Below are 15,881 nucleotides of genomic sequence, written 5' to 3' on the forward strand. Positions count from 1 at the left end.
GCTGCTGAGAGATTTAGACAGATGGATGGGAGCCTCAGTTGTAGAGCTTTCCTAGCAACCAACATAAAATTGTGAAGTACAGCCGGTGGAAGTTGGTTGATTAGGTTGGATATTTGCTATTCTGTGAATCCAGTGGGCTACCTACTTGTGTTCATATGCACATGGGGTCCACATCCATTCATTTTTGTGGATGCTTCATGGATTTGGTCTGTCTCAGGGTCTCTCATCTTCTGGCTACTTGCTCCTATAACTCCAGATAACATTGGCTAGGTTAAATGAAATCCTTCTGCAGGTGGCTTAGTTCCAACCTTTTTCACTATTTTCTTTGCACTGAGTACAAGAAGAAGTGGGCTTTGGGCCTCTGAATGTCCAAGCTAGAAGGACAAAATTTCACTGACCTATGTTTATAAGTAGTCTAATGCTTAGAATATGCTATAGAAAAGTCTTTGGGGGAGGGGAGAAGATGGCAATAAATTGGCACTATTAAAGATGGTACCTTCATAGAATAAACATCCAGGAGGAAACCACAATATTGACCACAATGGGCTGGACCGCAGACCACAAACCAAGAATAGACAGGCGACCACTTCCTGAATACAGCGGCTTTGCTTGCCAGGGTCATGGAGGAGGCAGCTGTGAACAAAAGTGCAGGATTCACCTGGGCTTTTGCTTGTGCAGGACGCCAAGGACCGGGAGTCTGCTAACACCTGGGTTTCAGATTTCTCCTGGAAGCAGCTGTTCACACAGAGCGGGAAAGAAGACAAGAGGGCCCCCTATCTCACCCATGCTATACATCTTCCAACCCAGAAAAGGAGGCAGCCAGAGGAGATAGAAGGAAACCTCAAATTATTTTTTCTTTGTCATGAAAACATGTCTTATCTATGTTCCATTCGGATTGTAAATTAGCGTATAGAAGAATACATGATACAACTCCCTATTTACATGAGCATTATCAGTGTGCTTTTCACACTCTTGAGAAGAGTCACACACTTAAGGCATAATGAAATCATTCCTTATCTATTATCACTGATGCGCAATTTAGAATCTCTGTGTGCAATTAGATTTGGCTTGAAATGGGAATTCATTTCTCAGCAGGATTGCTCACTGAATTACTTTACTGTCTTTTTGTTTCCTTAGTGGGGGTCCTTTCATACGAGTATAGGAGAAAATGCTGTGCTGGGTAAATCCAGCCCCAAGGACAAGGAAGTGACTGGTGGTTTCCTTGGGCCTTGCTTACCAGGTCTATTTCCTTTCCTACTGTTTGGCAGCAAAGAAGAGTCAAGAATAAAAACCCAGGGCTGGTTGCTTTCAAATAAAGAGAACCCCAAAACGTGTTGGCTGTGGAAATTCATACTCAATAGTGAACACTTTTTCTTCCACACTGAAATACTGATCCCTGGATCAGACTTTCAGGTCCATGGGACACTTTTCCCTTTGTTTGAGCATCAGGATTTTCTTTTTTTAAAATGAGACAGGGAGCATTGTTAAGAATATAACTGTGGTTCACAAACACCTGCTCACCCTCCCACATCATGCATGCATGTACAAGTCAATTTTTCAGCAAGTACAGGTCTATTTCCCAATTGCTTCAACAGGTAAAAACTGGCAGAATTTTCTGGCATAACATGCACTCTAATTGTCCTTCTAGCTGTTACCTGTTCTGAGCTGCTCCAAATGGATTTATTATAAAGCCCTCCTATGATCATCCAACTGTGAAGCGTTCCAGTGGGCTTGCTTTTAAAGCTTGGTGGTTGCACAGACCATATAGAAGGAATCAGAGAATTACAAAGTCAGAGGAAGCCCTGTGTGGCTGCCGTTGGCTTCCCAACCACCCTGGGCAGAACAGGTGTATGTAAAGGTGATTCTCACTCCCGGGAGACAGCGCCTCGGGGAACTGCAAGCCAGGGCATGCAGAGAGGTTTTCAGGAGTGAGGTGTAAAATTCCAAAGGTTTGGGTTCAGTTCAGATAAGCACCCACATGTTTGGATCTTCAGTAGAAACCTGTCTGAAATGTCTCAAACAGCCTGTTAAGTTGGGCTGGAAATCTTGCAGGAACTCCATTTCTCCTGAGGTTTTTGGTACTTCCTGTAAGAGTCAGCCCAGAATAGCCTTTCCATGTCTGAGCCAAAGATGGAAAAGTAATGAAACAGCCTTCTCACTTTCTATTGTTTTGTGTTAAAAGATTGTGTGTATTTGATGGTTGTGAGTGCTTTACACAGAGATGAAGTCATAGGAAAGTTCAGACATTTAGGCTCCTGTTTGGTTTGGGGAGTCTGCAGAGGCAGCGTTGGGAGTGGGCTCTCCTTCCATGTATAGCCCTTTTCCTGAAGCTGGTTGTTTTTATTCAGTGAAAGGGGAAAAGAGGCAGGGCTGGATGGTGGACCCACATTGTGCTAGTGGCCCCGGTTTCCAGGAGTTCATGAAATGACCACGCTGATCAACAAATCTGAGTTGATTTCCTGGAGATTCAGCCCCTTCAGGCAGCACCAAGAGGGAAGGCATTTCACTTGTCTGCGCCACTGCGAAGCTGGCCAGGAGGACCTCAGGCTCTTTCCAAGCCCCTCGCTACTCTTGAGTATCATATAAGGACTACTTCAGGCCTTTTCCTGCAGCAGAGGCAAATAACTCACTAGCTGCTTATGCCAGTAGCAAAACTGGATGATTTTCTCGACACCATTATGTTTGGCATACTTGAAGCCTAAGACAGTCTCCACAGAGCAGCCTCTCTTAGGGCTTCTGAATGACAAGGCCTGGTCTGAGTGTGCCCTGGGGCAACTTTCTCCTGGTGAGAAGTGTGACAGTTTGCGCTTGGTGGCAGATCCAAAACAGTACTGCAGATTGGCTTCCTTATGTGTTACCTCTCCTTACCGACCGTCTGATTTTCAGAATGGAGAAGGACTGGTAAGCAAGTCTTCCAGCCATTTCCTGCATTTTCTCAGTGTCCCCTTCTGTTGCTCATTTTAATATAATATCAACATGATTTGGGAAAAGATTTTCCTCAGAGGCCATGTTGGATCATAAGACCCACCGTCTGGGCTTTCCTGTCTGGTCCGGCTCTTCTGAGGGACAGGGAAGGGTGTGGAGTACAGGCCGTTGGAGGGCCTCCCCGTGGGGGCCTGGTGATTCAGCTCAGGAGGCGGGTCCTGGACTTGGCAAGCACCCTGCTCTGGTACTGGGAAGCGCCGCCTTGCTGTGATGGGTGGGGTGGCTCAGCCCACATCTCTGCGAGCACACGGAAAACCTGCTGTCTGATGTGAGAGCGGAGCTGTCTGGGGAGACCTGGGGGGTGGACCCCCCCCACCCCTGGGTTTGCCAGGCTGAGCGGGTGGGATTGGGGCCTCCATTCGGAGACAAGAGGCTCAGCCCACCTCCTGTAGGGGATCCTTGCTTGTCTGCAGCCCTGGGTCCCCTAGCTACAGAGAGGTCAACCAGAGAGGCATCTCCTAATTGTGGGGAACTGTAGCAATGTCTAAAGCCGAATGATACGGAACATTTGGAAATATTTGAAGAAAAGATCAAAGCCTGTGAATTTAATTACCCAGCCCCACCTCATTAGCTCCTGCCTGGCTGTTCAGTCTTCTGTGCTGACAGATACTGATGGGTTGCTGTCCTCTGTGCTCCCTCCCCCTGGCTGGGCTGCACCCGGGGGTGGCAGGTTTTCAGAGATTTGCAAGGGACAATTACTGATAGTTTGCAGTGGGGACAGTTGGGGGCAGAACTGCCATAGTGGAGGGACAGAGGCCTTGTTAGTGCCTCTAACATGTTATGGGCTTGTGTGTACTTGTGAGTAAAAGTCTTCATTTTTCAGAATTCTAAGGCTCCAGAGGTACTGTCTGATGGACAAACTTCAGAGGTATGAGTGGTGAAACATCTCCAGCAAAGAATGTTCTTCTGCTAGAATTGGCTGAGGTCTGGAGTGGGTGCGTGGAGTTACAGCCTCCTAGGGTAGGGTTCTAGGTGTCAGTGACCAGGGTTGGCTGCAATCCAGGCTCTGCATGGGATTGGGGGGCATGCGGAAGGACTGTCCCCAGTCAGTGACTGGAGTCAGGGAGCTATCCTGGTTTTCCTGGACTTACTGCTCTGCTCAGAGCAGGGAAAATGGGAGGTTGGCAGGCAGTGGGTCTCTGCTGCCCTGATGAAATCGACACCAAGTGCTTTATAAATGATCAGAATAAAATGTATTTTTCATCCAACTACCATGGGAAAAATACATCCAGAATCTGTAACATTATTTTGCTTAATTTTGTCCTCAAGCTTTGCAGAGCACTTTGATGAGCAAAACAAAACAAAACAAAACAAAAAATGAAACAAAAAAGCCACTATCATAAAATGATACTTTTATATCTTTGGGTTAATGTTTATTTGTAGGAATAAAAGTTGTTTTGTTTTTTGTGAGTGCTGACACAGGCATTTAGTAGAATGCATATTTACAAATGTTCATACTTCTTGAACTTCCCCTCACACCTGCTTTCTTCATGGGTTTTGGCTTTTCTGTGGGGGGGTTGAATGTAGTAGATATGCACAAGGTGAATCCTGCCCCCCCCCCCCCCCCCAGAACTCTGGCCCTGCAGTTGACCTTCTGTGCTGGTTTCATTTTTCTTTGTGTCTCAAATACTTTCCTCAGGAAATATATTTTAGGTGACCACCCCCCCCTACACACACCACAAACTCTTCTTGGGAATGCCTTTTACGGGCTTCATTTCAATGTTGGTTCTTTGGTTTTCTTTTCCTTTGCAATATCTCAAGGCTTCCCTTTTGTCCCCCCCTCCCCCATTTTCTGGGCATCTTAAGGTTTTGGTCTTTATATTCAAGACCCCCCATCTGTTTTGTATTCCTGAACTTTCTTTAACTACCACAGACTTTGCTGGGTTCTGGGACCCCAACAGGAAACAGGGTCTTTCCCAGGCTCAAGGAGCTCTTGGGGAGACAGAGGAAGAGTCTCTTCTGGGCACATGCAGCTGGGAGTGCTGGGCCCACCCAGCGACTTCTGCACAGCACATCACATCAACCAACATACTTGACAGAAACCCCAATCTTTCCTCTGGGAAGGAGGTATTTTCAAATACTGTATTATTTTTCTAAGCAACATTTTGGAAGTTCTGTATTTATTTTCTAGGGAATTTTGCTAGTCTCCCTTCTCTGCCAAGAAGCCTGGGGAAGCTAGGGAAACCCACCAACCAGACTGCAGTGATCTGGGGCATTCTTGCAGAAGATGTGAGAGGAGGCCCAGCACACTTGCCTTGTAACCCCCTTCTGCAGCTCAGCCATGCTCAGGTCCTGTTTCAGGGAGCAGTGCAGTGCACGTGGTGTTCTGGGCCCTTCACCTGACCATTTGAGTCTCTACATAAATAAAAAAAAAAAAAGGACCCAACCGTTGGCCCTTGCCCTTTAGCTCCCACATTGCTCTAGGTCCACATGGATGGGAGGGCAGCCCCCAAGATCTGTGGAATGCACTCGTCCTTCTCATGCTTTCTGAAGCTTTTGTTTGTTTATCCTTCACACATGGTCTGCTGCTGAGACTGCCAGAGTGGGGTTCTCACTTCTTTCTTTTGGTGTGTAAAAAGCACAGACATGTCATGTTTATTATTGTTGAGTTTTTCTCAGCTAAGCTGAAGACATACATCAAGATGGTTTTACTCAGGGGACTGAGTTCAGACATTTCACAACATATAAATAATGGTCTTTAACATGAGCCACTTATTCTGTCTTTCTTGTTTATGAACAATTTTTCTTATTTAATTTTAATAAAATGACAAATGCACAGTTTGTGGGCTTAGGATCTAATTGTAGATTCTTGACCTAATCTCATGCATTGTTGGCACTGAGAAAATTTCCTTCAAAATGGTGGTTAAATCTTTGCTGAGTCCCATTGTGTGCCTACCACACACTGCAGAAGGTGCTGGGGGTGTCCTGGTCAAGACAAAGACCAACAATGTCCACTTTGGGTTCAATCACAGTACATTCTTTCAGTTTGGTCTGAAATGAACTTGTGTAACAACTATTTGTGTAGCTTGAATTAGCAAGCCAAAGGAACTTTAATAAATCATAAAGCCATAAACTAATTTCTCCTGGAGAACCTTAATCCTAGATCTTTTTAAAACTCACTGGCCATTCAGTCTCTGACTTGGAGCTTCTATTAGTTTTTCAAACATAATACATCATACTTTCTGGAAAAGGGTTGTGTGCAATGGCTACTCTGACCTCCCAGATTTTGGCATCTCAAAATGCCTAGAGGCATGTCTGAACGAAAACTTGTACAGCAGAGTCTTTCCTTGTTACAGCCAGCCTGCTTCCTCTAAAGTTCACATGTTCTCCCTGAAAACATGTGGTATCTATGTGAATCAGTAATTTTGCAAAAGTCATGATTTAATTTAATAATGTTGATTTTGGTTGCCCTGACCATACAAATGAACATTTTCTGAGCTCTAAAATGAAATTGGAGGCTATTTTCTCTTCACCTTATTTCCATAACTTTGCAGACTCCGATTTGGCGCAAAGGAAAATTGCCAAAATGCAAAACATTTGGGACATGACACAAGAAAACTCAGGAGGCATTATTAAGCATTTAGCATCTAAAGATTCCAGATTTTAATCCAACGTATTATTTACTAATGTTTTGGAGCCAGGCAGACTTGGACTTGCATCCCACTCTTGCCACCATTAGTCATATCCCTGAGCAAATGCTTTTCTTATCCAGGTATCCTCTTTGGAAACACGAAGCAAATAGGCACCTACCTCCTAGGACTATGGCTACAACACTAGTGCCTGGTACACAGTAGGTGCTCAATATGGGCAAATTTGACTAATTGTGTCGTTTTTGGCTCTGTTCCTTTCTTCCATCCATGTGATCTACCAAATTTAAGAAATTGGATCCCTTAAATATCAATCACCATGTGTTTATAGTCAGTGGACTTTTTCTCCTAAGAAAGGAGGGGAGAATGGGGGCATGTTGGAGACTGAGGTATGGTATAATGATGGAAGGAACAGAAAGTTGGGTCAGGCTAAATTTACTGATATGGGCTTATTAAGCAGACATTGTGCATTGGTGAGTTAGGGCTCTAACACATTATTTGGTTGGCTGACCAAACAATGGACCACAGGATGGACCCCTGTGAGAGAACTGGAAATCCCAGACACACCTTGGTTTACTGTAGAGTAATTCAAAGACTTAGGGAGATTGAGATGTCAGAGTGGATATGTCATTTGTCACCCATGCTGAGAGGGTCCAAAGGCATACCTTTCATGACCATGAGAAATAACTTATGAGGGGAGCCTGGCACTGTTGAAGAGTTCTGTGTTTGCTCTGCTCTGTAGGCCAGACCTCAGTGGGAACTGTAGCCACTCAACTGGAAAACCTAAAAGTAATGGGGGTAATTGGATCCTGGGGCTGCAGGAGCCAAGAGGTGGCCCTCAGCCACCAAACACAATGAGAGTGTGGTGACCATCATAGATACTAGAGTCAAAGCAGCTAACAGAATGGTATGATCGTGTAGATCATATGGTGTTGGTTCATTGATTGTGGTATTCCTAGAGGTGAAATAGATGGGAGGCCTGTTAAATTCTTACTTGATCTGTATCAGCAGAAAAATTCAAGGTCAAGCAAACAAAAGTTTAACCTGATTTTTTTTTTTTTAAAGAATTTATTTATTTGTTTGTCAGAAAGAGCGCGCGAGAGAGCACAAACAGGGGAAGGGGAAGGCAGAGCAGGAAAAGGGAGAAGCAGGCTCCCTGCTGAGCAGGGAGCCAGATGCAGGACTCGCTCCCAGGACCCTGGGATCATGACCTGAGCCAAAGGCAGACGCTTAACTGACTGAGCCACCCAGGTGTCCCTAACCTGAATCTTAAAAACAGAGAGTAACAGCCCCCTGATTCTCAGACTTGAGCCAGGTCACAGACCCAGAACCCCTTGAATGAAAAGGAGGTGCGGTCCCCTCTAGGAAGGACCTTGGTACACTGCCACTTGTGAGTTAGAAAGGGCTCTAACATTTTGTTTGGTTCATTTTATACCATTAATCTTTTTTCTAGTCTTCCCAAAGGTACATGCAGCCTTTAGATTTGAGCTGCAGATTGGTCTCCTAGGTCTGCAGCCTGCTGGCCCATCCTATACAGATTTTGGACCTGCTGTCTCCATAATCAGGTGAGTAACTGTCCCTCTCAGCACACATCCTATTGGTTCTGTTGCCTGGAGAACCCTGACTAATATAGATGTAGTAGAGTTATACACAAAGCCAGGGGCCAACTATTAGTGCCCAACACCCCAGACTGAGAGTGTGCCCATCTCTGTCTCCCATGCTCTGTCGTGGCTCCTCCCAGGCTCTCTCTGCTTGACAATGACCACCTCCTTCGGTCCCCGGTCCTTGCTACACTGTATCCTTTCCCATGGCCCTGTGGGCCTTAGTGTCCTCTTCCTTCTTTTTCATTATCTCTATAGCATGTCTCATCATTCAATATACTATATATTTTATTGGTTATTTTGTTTTTTTATCTGGTTCTTAACCCCAGACCATAAGCTCAATAAGGGTAGATTTTGTTTTGTTTTATTTTGTTTTGTTCACCTTGTATCCCCAGTCTCTAGATAGTGCTGGGTACTTAATAGGTATTCACCATTAAATGAATAAATCCTCTTTTGTAATGGTTATTTCTCTCAATCAGAGACCAGATTTCTTTCTTTCTTTCTTTCTCCCTTTTTCTTTTTCTTTTCTTTTCTTTTCTTTCTTTCTTCTCTTTCTTTTTCTTCCTTCCTTCCTTCCTTCCTTTCTTCTTTCTCCATCATCCCTCCCTCCCTCTCCCTCCCTCTTTCTTTCTCCTTCCCCCTCTGTCTCTCCCCCTTTCTCTCTCTTCCTTCCTTCCTTCCTTTTCTCTCTCTTTCCTTTTTTCTTTCTTCTTTCTTTCTCTCTTTCCTTTTTCTTTCTTTCTCTTTTCTTTCTTTCCTTTCCTTTTTTCTTTCTTTCTTTCTTTCTTTCTTTCTTTCTTTCTTTCTTTCTTTCTTTCTTCCTTCCTTCCTTCCTTCCTTCCTTTCTTTCTTTCTTTTTCTTTCTTTCTTCTTTCTTTCTTTCTTTCTTCCTTCCTTCCTTCCTTGCTTTCTTTCTTTTTCTTTCTTTCTTTTTCTTTCTTTCTTTCTTTCTTTCTTTCTTTCTTTCTTTCTTTCTTTCTTTTCTTTCCTTCCTTCCTTCCGTCTTCCTTTCTTTCTCTCTTTCTCTCTTTCACTCTCTCTCTCTTTCTCTCTCTCTCTTTCTTTCTAAAATATACCAAGCTTTTTTTGGAGATGAATAGTGGTAATGATTGTACACTAATGTGAATGTACTTAATGCCACTGAACTGTACACTTAAAAATGATAAATTTTATGTTATGTATATTTTACCACAATTAAGAAAGAAATCATCTTGTTACTGCATAGGCACCAAAAGATCAATGTGTAATGCTACATCTCTAAAAGTAGTGTTCTGCCCATCACCACTGGGGAAGTTGGTCCAAATGTAACTGATGACACATGTGCATGGTGGGAGGCCACAGTGGCTTCTGGGAGCCATCGGTTCATTCTAAATAAAGCAGATTCACTAAAGGAAAAAAAATGAGCTGCAATTGCAGAAAATGTTCCTGAACACACGATTATTGTATTAAGTTCCCTTGAACCATGAGCTCTTATTACATGAGTCCTTTGCCCATGTCTGGAACTCTATCTTGTGGTCAAAAAAGGGAAAATTTTGTTAAAACTTTGAGGATATATATTGCATATAGGGAGAAAGAGGCCAATTTTTAAAAAGTGTCTCAAATCGCTTGAAAAAAATAGCTATCCCTGACACCTCAGAGAGACTGGGCAGAAATCACCGTATGGCTCTGACTAACAACCCCCTCTTTTGTGTGGGCTCCGTTTAAACCACACGGCTTTAAGGTTGCAAAGTGGGTGTGGCTTATAAATACCCAAATTACAGCAGCAAGTCTGCATGAATGATTTTTTCCCCTTTGTAATAATAATGTCAGGACTGTTATTATACTTGGCTCCATGGGGGAATTGGAAGTGTTTCTCTGAAGGGAAGTGCTTCCAGCTCTACAGCTCTTTCAAGAGCTCCATTCCCATGTACTTGCTGGAAACTTTCAGGAAACCACATTCCTTTTCACGTCCCCATTTAGCAATGTGATCTCTCCCAGCCAGAATGCTTCCCAGACCACCTCATCAACCGGGCCTGGGAATGGAATGCGACCATGAGGGGCTATGCATTGCATTGGGGTTTAGGTCTTGTTTCCATGTTGTGTTTGTGAGTAAGAGAGGAAAAGAATGATTTCTTTCCTCCTGAGAATATTTTGTCAACCCCCAGCATATTTCAAAGGATTCAAAGTCTCTAATGAATCAAAGGATTCAAAGTCTCTAATCTGGGGATGAGGCCAGTGGAACCTGAGATGACAATGAGATCAAATTCTGTCTCAAAGTGGCCAGAGTTGGCCTGGATTTTAGGTCAAGAGGCATTTGACAAGTGTCAGGAAAATCCATAAGAATCTTACTGTAATTTTCTGTAACTTCTTTTGGAAATGATCAGACCAAAGGAAATTAACTGTAAGAAGAGTGAGGTGGTGATCCTTTATTTTAAGATTTAATAAAAAAAAAAAGTGGGGGTGGGGAGGGAAGGAGAAAAAGAATAATCAATTTTTGAAAAACAAGGTAGGGATTGTGAATATTATGATTTACTTTATATAATTTAAAAAATAAAGGAAAGCAAATCTCAACACAAAGCAAGATATCCAACAAATTATTACATACCATCCTATGTCACCAGTAAATTTTGCCACCAAAACACTTGGCCATAATAAAATTCCTTACCACATGGGGAATAGTCTCAGTGGGTTGGCCTTTTGATTTTCTGTGTGTGTGTGTGTGTTTTAATATTTAATTAGGTAAGTGTATGTGGGGAGTTTTGGTAGAATGGGAGATGAGATGGCAGGAGTAATAATATTCAAAGGGGCAACAATATTTAATGGTCAGATACAGCACAGGTTTTATTTTTTCAAGCATGTATTTGATCCAACTACTTAGTATTCTATACAGTATACAATTAAAATTTGTTTTCTCCCTGACTAAAATCTGTAAACTGAAATCATGTTAGTTGTCAAAGATGTCTAGGCAGCACCAGAAAATATAGAAAAAGCCCCGTTAGTACCTAAAGTACTCTCTGTGGTAACTATTCTGACTTGAGAATCTGCTTCTTAGCAGAGAAATAACTGGAGACAAAGAAATTTGTTTGTAGAGTAACAGAATCCAGTATTTACTAAAAAAGTGATAGCAGAGAAGCAACTGCTTGTGTTTCTTACCTCAATACATTCTTTATTTTTATGTATTTTTTTATTTTTTAAATATTTTATTTATTTATTTGACATAAAGAGACACAGCAAGAGAAGGAGCACAAGCAGCAGGGAGTGGGAGAGGGAGAAGCAGGCTTCCCGCTGAGCAGGGAGCCCGATGCAAGGCTCGATCCCAGGCCCCTGGGATCATGACCTGAGCTGAAGGCAGACGCTTAACGACTGAGCCACCAAGGCGCCCCTCAATACATTCTTTAATCATAAGCTTCTGTTAAGTTCCACAGAGGTTTTTATACATTTTTGAGAGTTCGTTGTTATTTAGATCCATACACTTGTTTATCAGTGTCTTAGATCACTAATGCCTCTTGCATCTTTCCTCTGGTTTCATCCCCCACCTTTTCAATATGCATCCTTAGCAGTTATTTCAGTGAAGGTCTGTACTGATAAGCTCTTCTTACTCTGAAAAAGTTGTTATTTTCTCTCACTCTTAATAGTTTAGCTAATATAGAATTCAGGTCAATCATTTTCTCTCAACACTTAGAAGATATTATTCCATTGTCTCCTGGTATCTTTCTTTTGAGGAATACACTCTCAATTTAAATGTCTTTTCTCTATGGTTACTTTTAACATTTTTTTCTCTTTAGTGTTCTGAATGTGTCTAGGTATGGATTTATTTTTAACCTTTCTGGTTGGGACCTGGTGAGATTCTTCATTCTCAGTGTTTTCCTTTGGATTTGAAAATTTTGGGGCACCTGCGTGGCTCAACCAGTTGAGTGTCTGCCTTCTGCCTAAGTCATGATCCCAGCGTCCTAGGATCAAGCCCTGTGTAGGGCTCCCTGCTTGCGGGGAGCCTGCTTCTCCCTCTCCCTCTGCCTGCTTCTCTTCCTGCTTGTGCTCTATCAAATAAATAAATAAAATCTTTTTTTTAAAAAAAGAAATTTTCAGGGACTTTCTCTTTAAACTATTGTCTCATTTCCACTCTATGATTTCCTTCTAATCTTTTTTTATCAACTAGAAAGATTACATCTAATGCATCTGATAGAAAACACAACTTAGAGGCATTTATTTTTCCTCACATGACTAGATGTCTGGAGGTAGGCAGCTAAGACCCTTTCAGCTTTCTGCTTCATCATCCTTTGTGTATTCCTAAGACACCCGTTCCACTTCTAGCATGGTTCATATGTCCACACAGATAGAATGGTGGGCGGGGAAAGGGGGGGAGAAAGAAGATTTTAAAGAACATCCTTAGGAACTTCATTTGGAAACCTCTGCTTCTATTTTATTGAACAAAATTGTGTTACTTAGTTATCCCTTTCTTTGGGTGTGCTAGAAGATAATGTTTTTAGCTGCACATACTGTCATCCCAAACACATCAGCAATCTATGAGTAAAGATAACAGAATGGAACAGTAAAGATAACAAAATATAAGCAATAAGCAGGATCTGTCCCGGCATGTGCTCTGTACTTCATCTCATGTCTGTCATGGCTACGTTTATGTTACTACCTCTTTATCTCTCTCTGTCTCTAGATTCTGGGTGACTTCCTGAGATGTACATTCCAGTTCATTAATTCTTTCTTTACCTATGTCTAATGTGGTGTTTAAATGAATCATGAATTTTTAATTTGTGCTTCTTACTATACATTTTTTTAATAAAAGTTCTACTTTTTTCAAAGCTACCTATTCTTCTTTTAAAATATCTTTCTTATTTCTGCATGGATTTCATTTTCTTTTTTATCTTCTCAGTAATTTAAAAATATTTATTTTATAACTCACTTGGGAATATTGTTCTATTTTTTCAAGTTTCTGGTGTTTTCTATGTCTGCTGACTCATTTGTGATACTTTCTTGCATATTATGAAATTTTTGATTATGAGATTCTCTTTTGAGACAATTTTTTCTCCTGCAATCCTGTGTGGTCTTGATTGAAAGAATGTCCCTGAGAGCAGTTTTCCCTTGCTTCTCAAGGCCCTCAGAGATTCCTGAATGATGAGGATATCAGATCATGCAAGGCACTATTGAAAGTTTCCTATTGATCATGGGAGCCTTTCAGTACAACCAAGTCTAGGCAGTCAGCGTGGGGACTGGGCTTGGCACAGAGATTGGGAGGTTCTGGGGGAAAGGAGAGTCATGGCAACATTGATCCAGTGAGATATTTTTACTAACATAAAAATGAGGAACAAAAAGCTACAAACCAAAAGGGAATTCAAGATACCATTTTTTTTAGTCCTTAAACTCAGGACCAAGGTACCTAAACATCTGTGGCAGCCTCTTGTCCTAGCTTTGGAGACTGCCACTTGCCACAAGTAAGAATTAATGTTGGGAAAATAAAATTATCCAAAATTTCATTGATTGAACTCTCTGTGGCCTTTCAAAAGTGGCAGTGTATCCTTACTCACTACTTTCGCACCTGCCCACCCACTGTGGACAAGGCACTGTGTTGTCCTGGTGGGCAGAGATGAATGAGACAGAGTTTTGTTCTCAAGTATGGAGGCAAATGCACAAACAAATCGGTCTAATGTAATTCGTGCATAGCTAGAGGACTAAGGGGCAAAAAGGATAGGAGGGCTTGGCTTTGGTGAAGACTTCATGAGGAAGTAGCACTTAGGCTAAGTCTTGAAAGATAAGCACAACTGTGGTAGGTGAATAGATCATGCAGCCAGTTAGCAAGTTATGAATACAATAGAAGGAGGAGATTTTCTTTTTCGAGAAATTAATGATTTGAGTTTTGAACATGGTAGGTTTGAGTGCTTATGGAATATCTAGTAGACAGTTGGAGTTTTGCAATTCTGGAACTCAAAAGGATGGGAGTTAGAACTGGTCTGGAAATCATTGTCATACTGAGTGAACGATGGCACTCAGGACTGGGGAAGTGATGGAGGCACTCAGTGTGGCTATGGGGAGAGGAAGAAAGAGAGAGAGGGAAGAGAGAGGGGGAGAGGAGAGAGGAGTGCAGGGAAGGTATAACATACAAGGTTAGCAAAAGCCAGAGAAGAAGAGACATAAGGAGAACAGGATGAGTGCCATTGCACAATGAAGATGAGAGGGTCTCACGAACAGATGGAATAGTCATCAGTATTAGATGCTGCAAAGAAATCAAGTAGGAAGAAAATCAAAAGAGTCTTTTTAAAAAAGATTTTATTTATTTATTTGACACAGAGAGACACAGCGATAGAGGGAACACAAGTAGGGGGAGTGGGAGAGGGAGAAGCAGGCTTCCCATGGAGCAAGGAGCCCAGTGCGGAACTCAATCCCAGAACCCTGAGATCATGACCTGAGCCGAAGGCAGACACTTAACCGACTGAGCCACCCAGGTGCCCCTCGAAAGAGTTTTTTTTTTTTTTAATTAACATATAATGTATTTTTTGTTTCAGGGCCTTTGAAAGAGTCTTGAAGTGGCAATTTCTGGAAGCCTTAGTAAGACAATAAGTTGTTGCAAGCATTTTCCAATAGTTGCCAGAAGCACTGCAAGGAAATGGAGAGACAGAACTCAGAGTTGGGGGAGCTGAGCCCCATGGTGTCCCCCTCACACAAGTGAGCTCTAAAGCAGAATGGCAAAGCACTTGGACCAATTTACTGTTTCTGGACTTGGTTCTCTGTCTGTAGGAGGATTTATAGAGAGCACACTGCCAGACATGTGGAAGGCTCCCCAAAATCTTTGCTCTCTTTCGCTTGTGTGTGTGTTAAAGGCAGAGATTGCAAGGTAGGAAGGAGGAAAAGGATTAGCTTGGAAGGGAGAACTAGGCACATCCCCCTCAGCACAGGAGGGAGTGAGGAAGGACACAGACCCCTGAGGTTGGTGGTGAAGGAGAGAGGAACAGGCACCTGCTGGACCTGGAGCATCATGGGAACTAGGGGTGCATGCAGGGGAGGATTGTCACCCTGAGGAGGGGGAGAGGGGCAGCCTGGGGTGCTGTAAGTCATTTCTGGGAGACATCGAGGGTCCTGTCAAAGGTGGGAGAGTGACTCTGGAATGGTTCTGATGTCTAAGATGACCTTGCCATCATCCTGGTCATGGCATTCTCCTATGGTCCCCTGCTAAGTGATTAGTAGATGACAGGTGCTCAAGAGAGGTAGAGTCAGGAAAGAAGGGACAGCATTTCCCACGAAGCTCCTCTCCTGGAGCACCGTCCACACCCTTCACTGGATTCCACCTTCCTCCTGCATCCCATCCCTCTGGGCTTTTCCCTGCTCTCACAAACAGCTGCCTAAGCTGGCTGCTTTCTGTTCCTTTCCCACCTCAGGGCCTTCGCACCAGCTGTCCTTGCTGCATGGAGTAAGCTCCTCTTAGCTTGGCCAGATTGGCTCCTTTCCATTCTGATCTCATTTCCAATGTCCCCCCCCCCCCCCCGCCCCCGCCACAGAGGTTGTCCCTGACAAGCCCCTTTAAAGTAGCTTTCCTATACCACTCTATCACAAGGGTCTGTTTACTTCACTTTGTAACACTTCCATCTGATATTCTTATTTGTTTATTAACATACTATCTATGTCCATTTTCCCCCATAAGACTGTAAGGCCCGTGAGAGGAGAGACTTTTTTTTTGTCTTAGTCACTGTAGTATGTCCAGAACAGAGAAAAATATTGAGCATAT

This window comes from Phoca vitulina, unplaced genomic scaffold (assembly GCF_004348235.1).
Source record: "Phoca vitulina isolate PV1807 unplaced genomic scaffold, GSC_HSeal_1.0 scaffold25, whole genome shotgun sequence".
In the NCBI taxonomy this organism is placed as follows: Eukaryota; Metazoa; Chordata; class Mammalia; order Carnivora; family Phocidae; genus Phoca; species Phoca vitulina.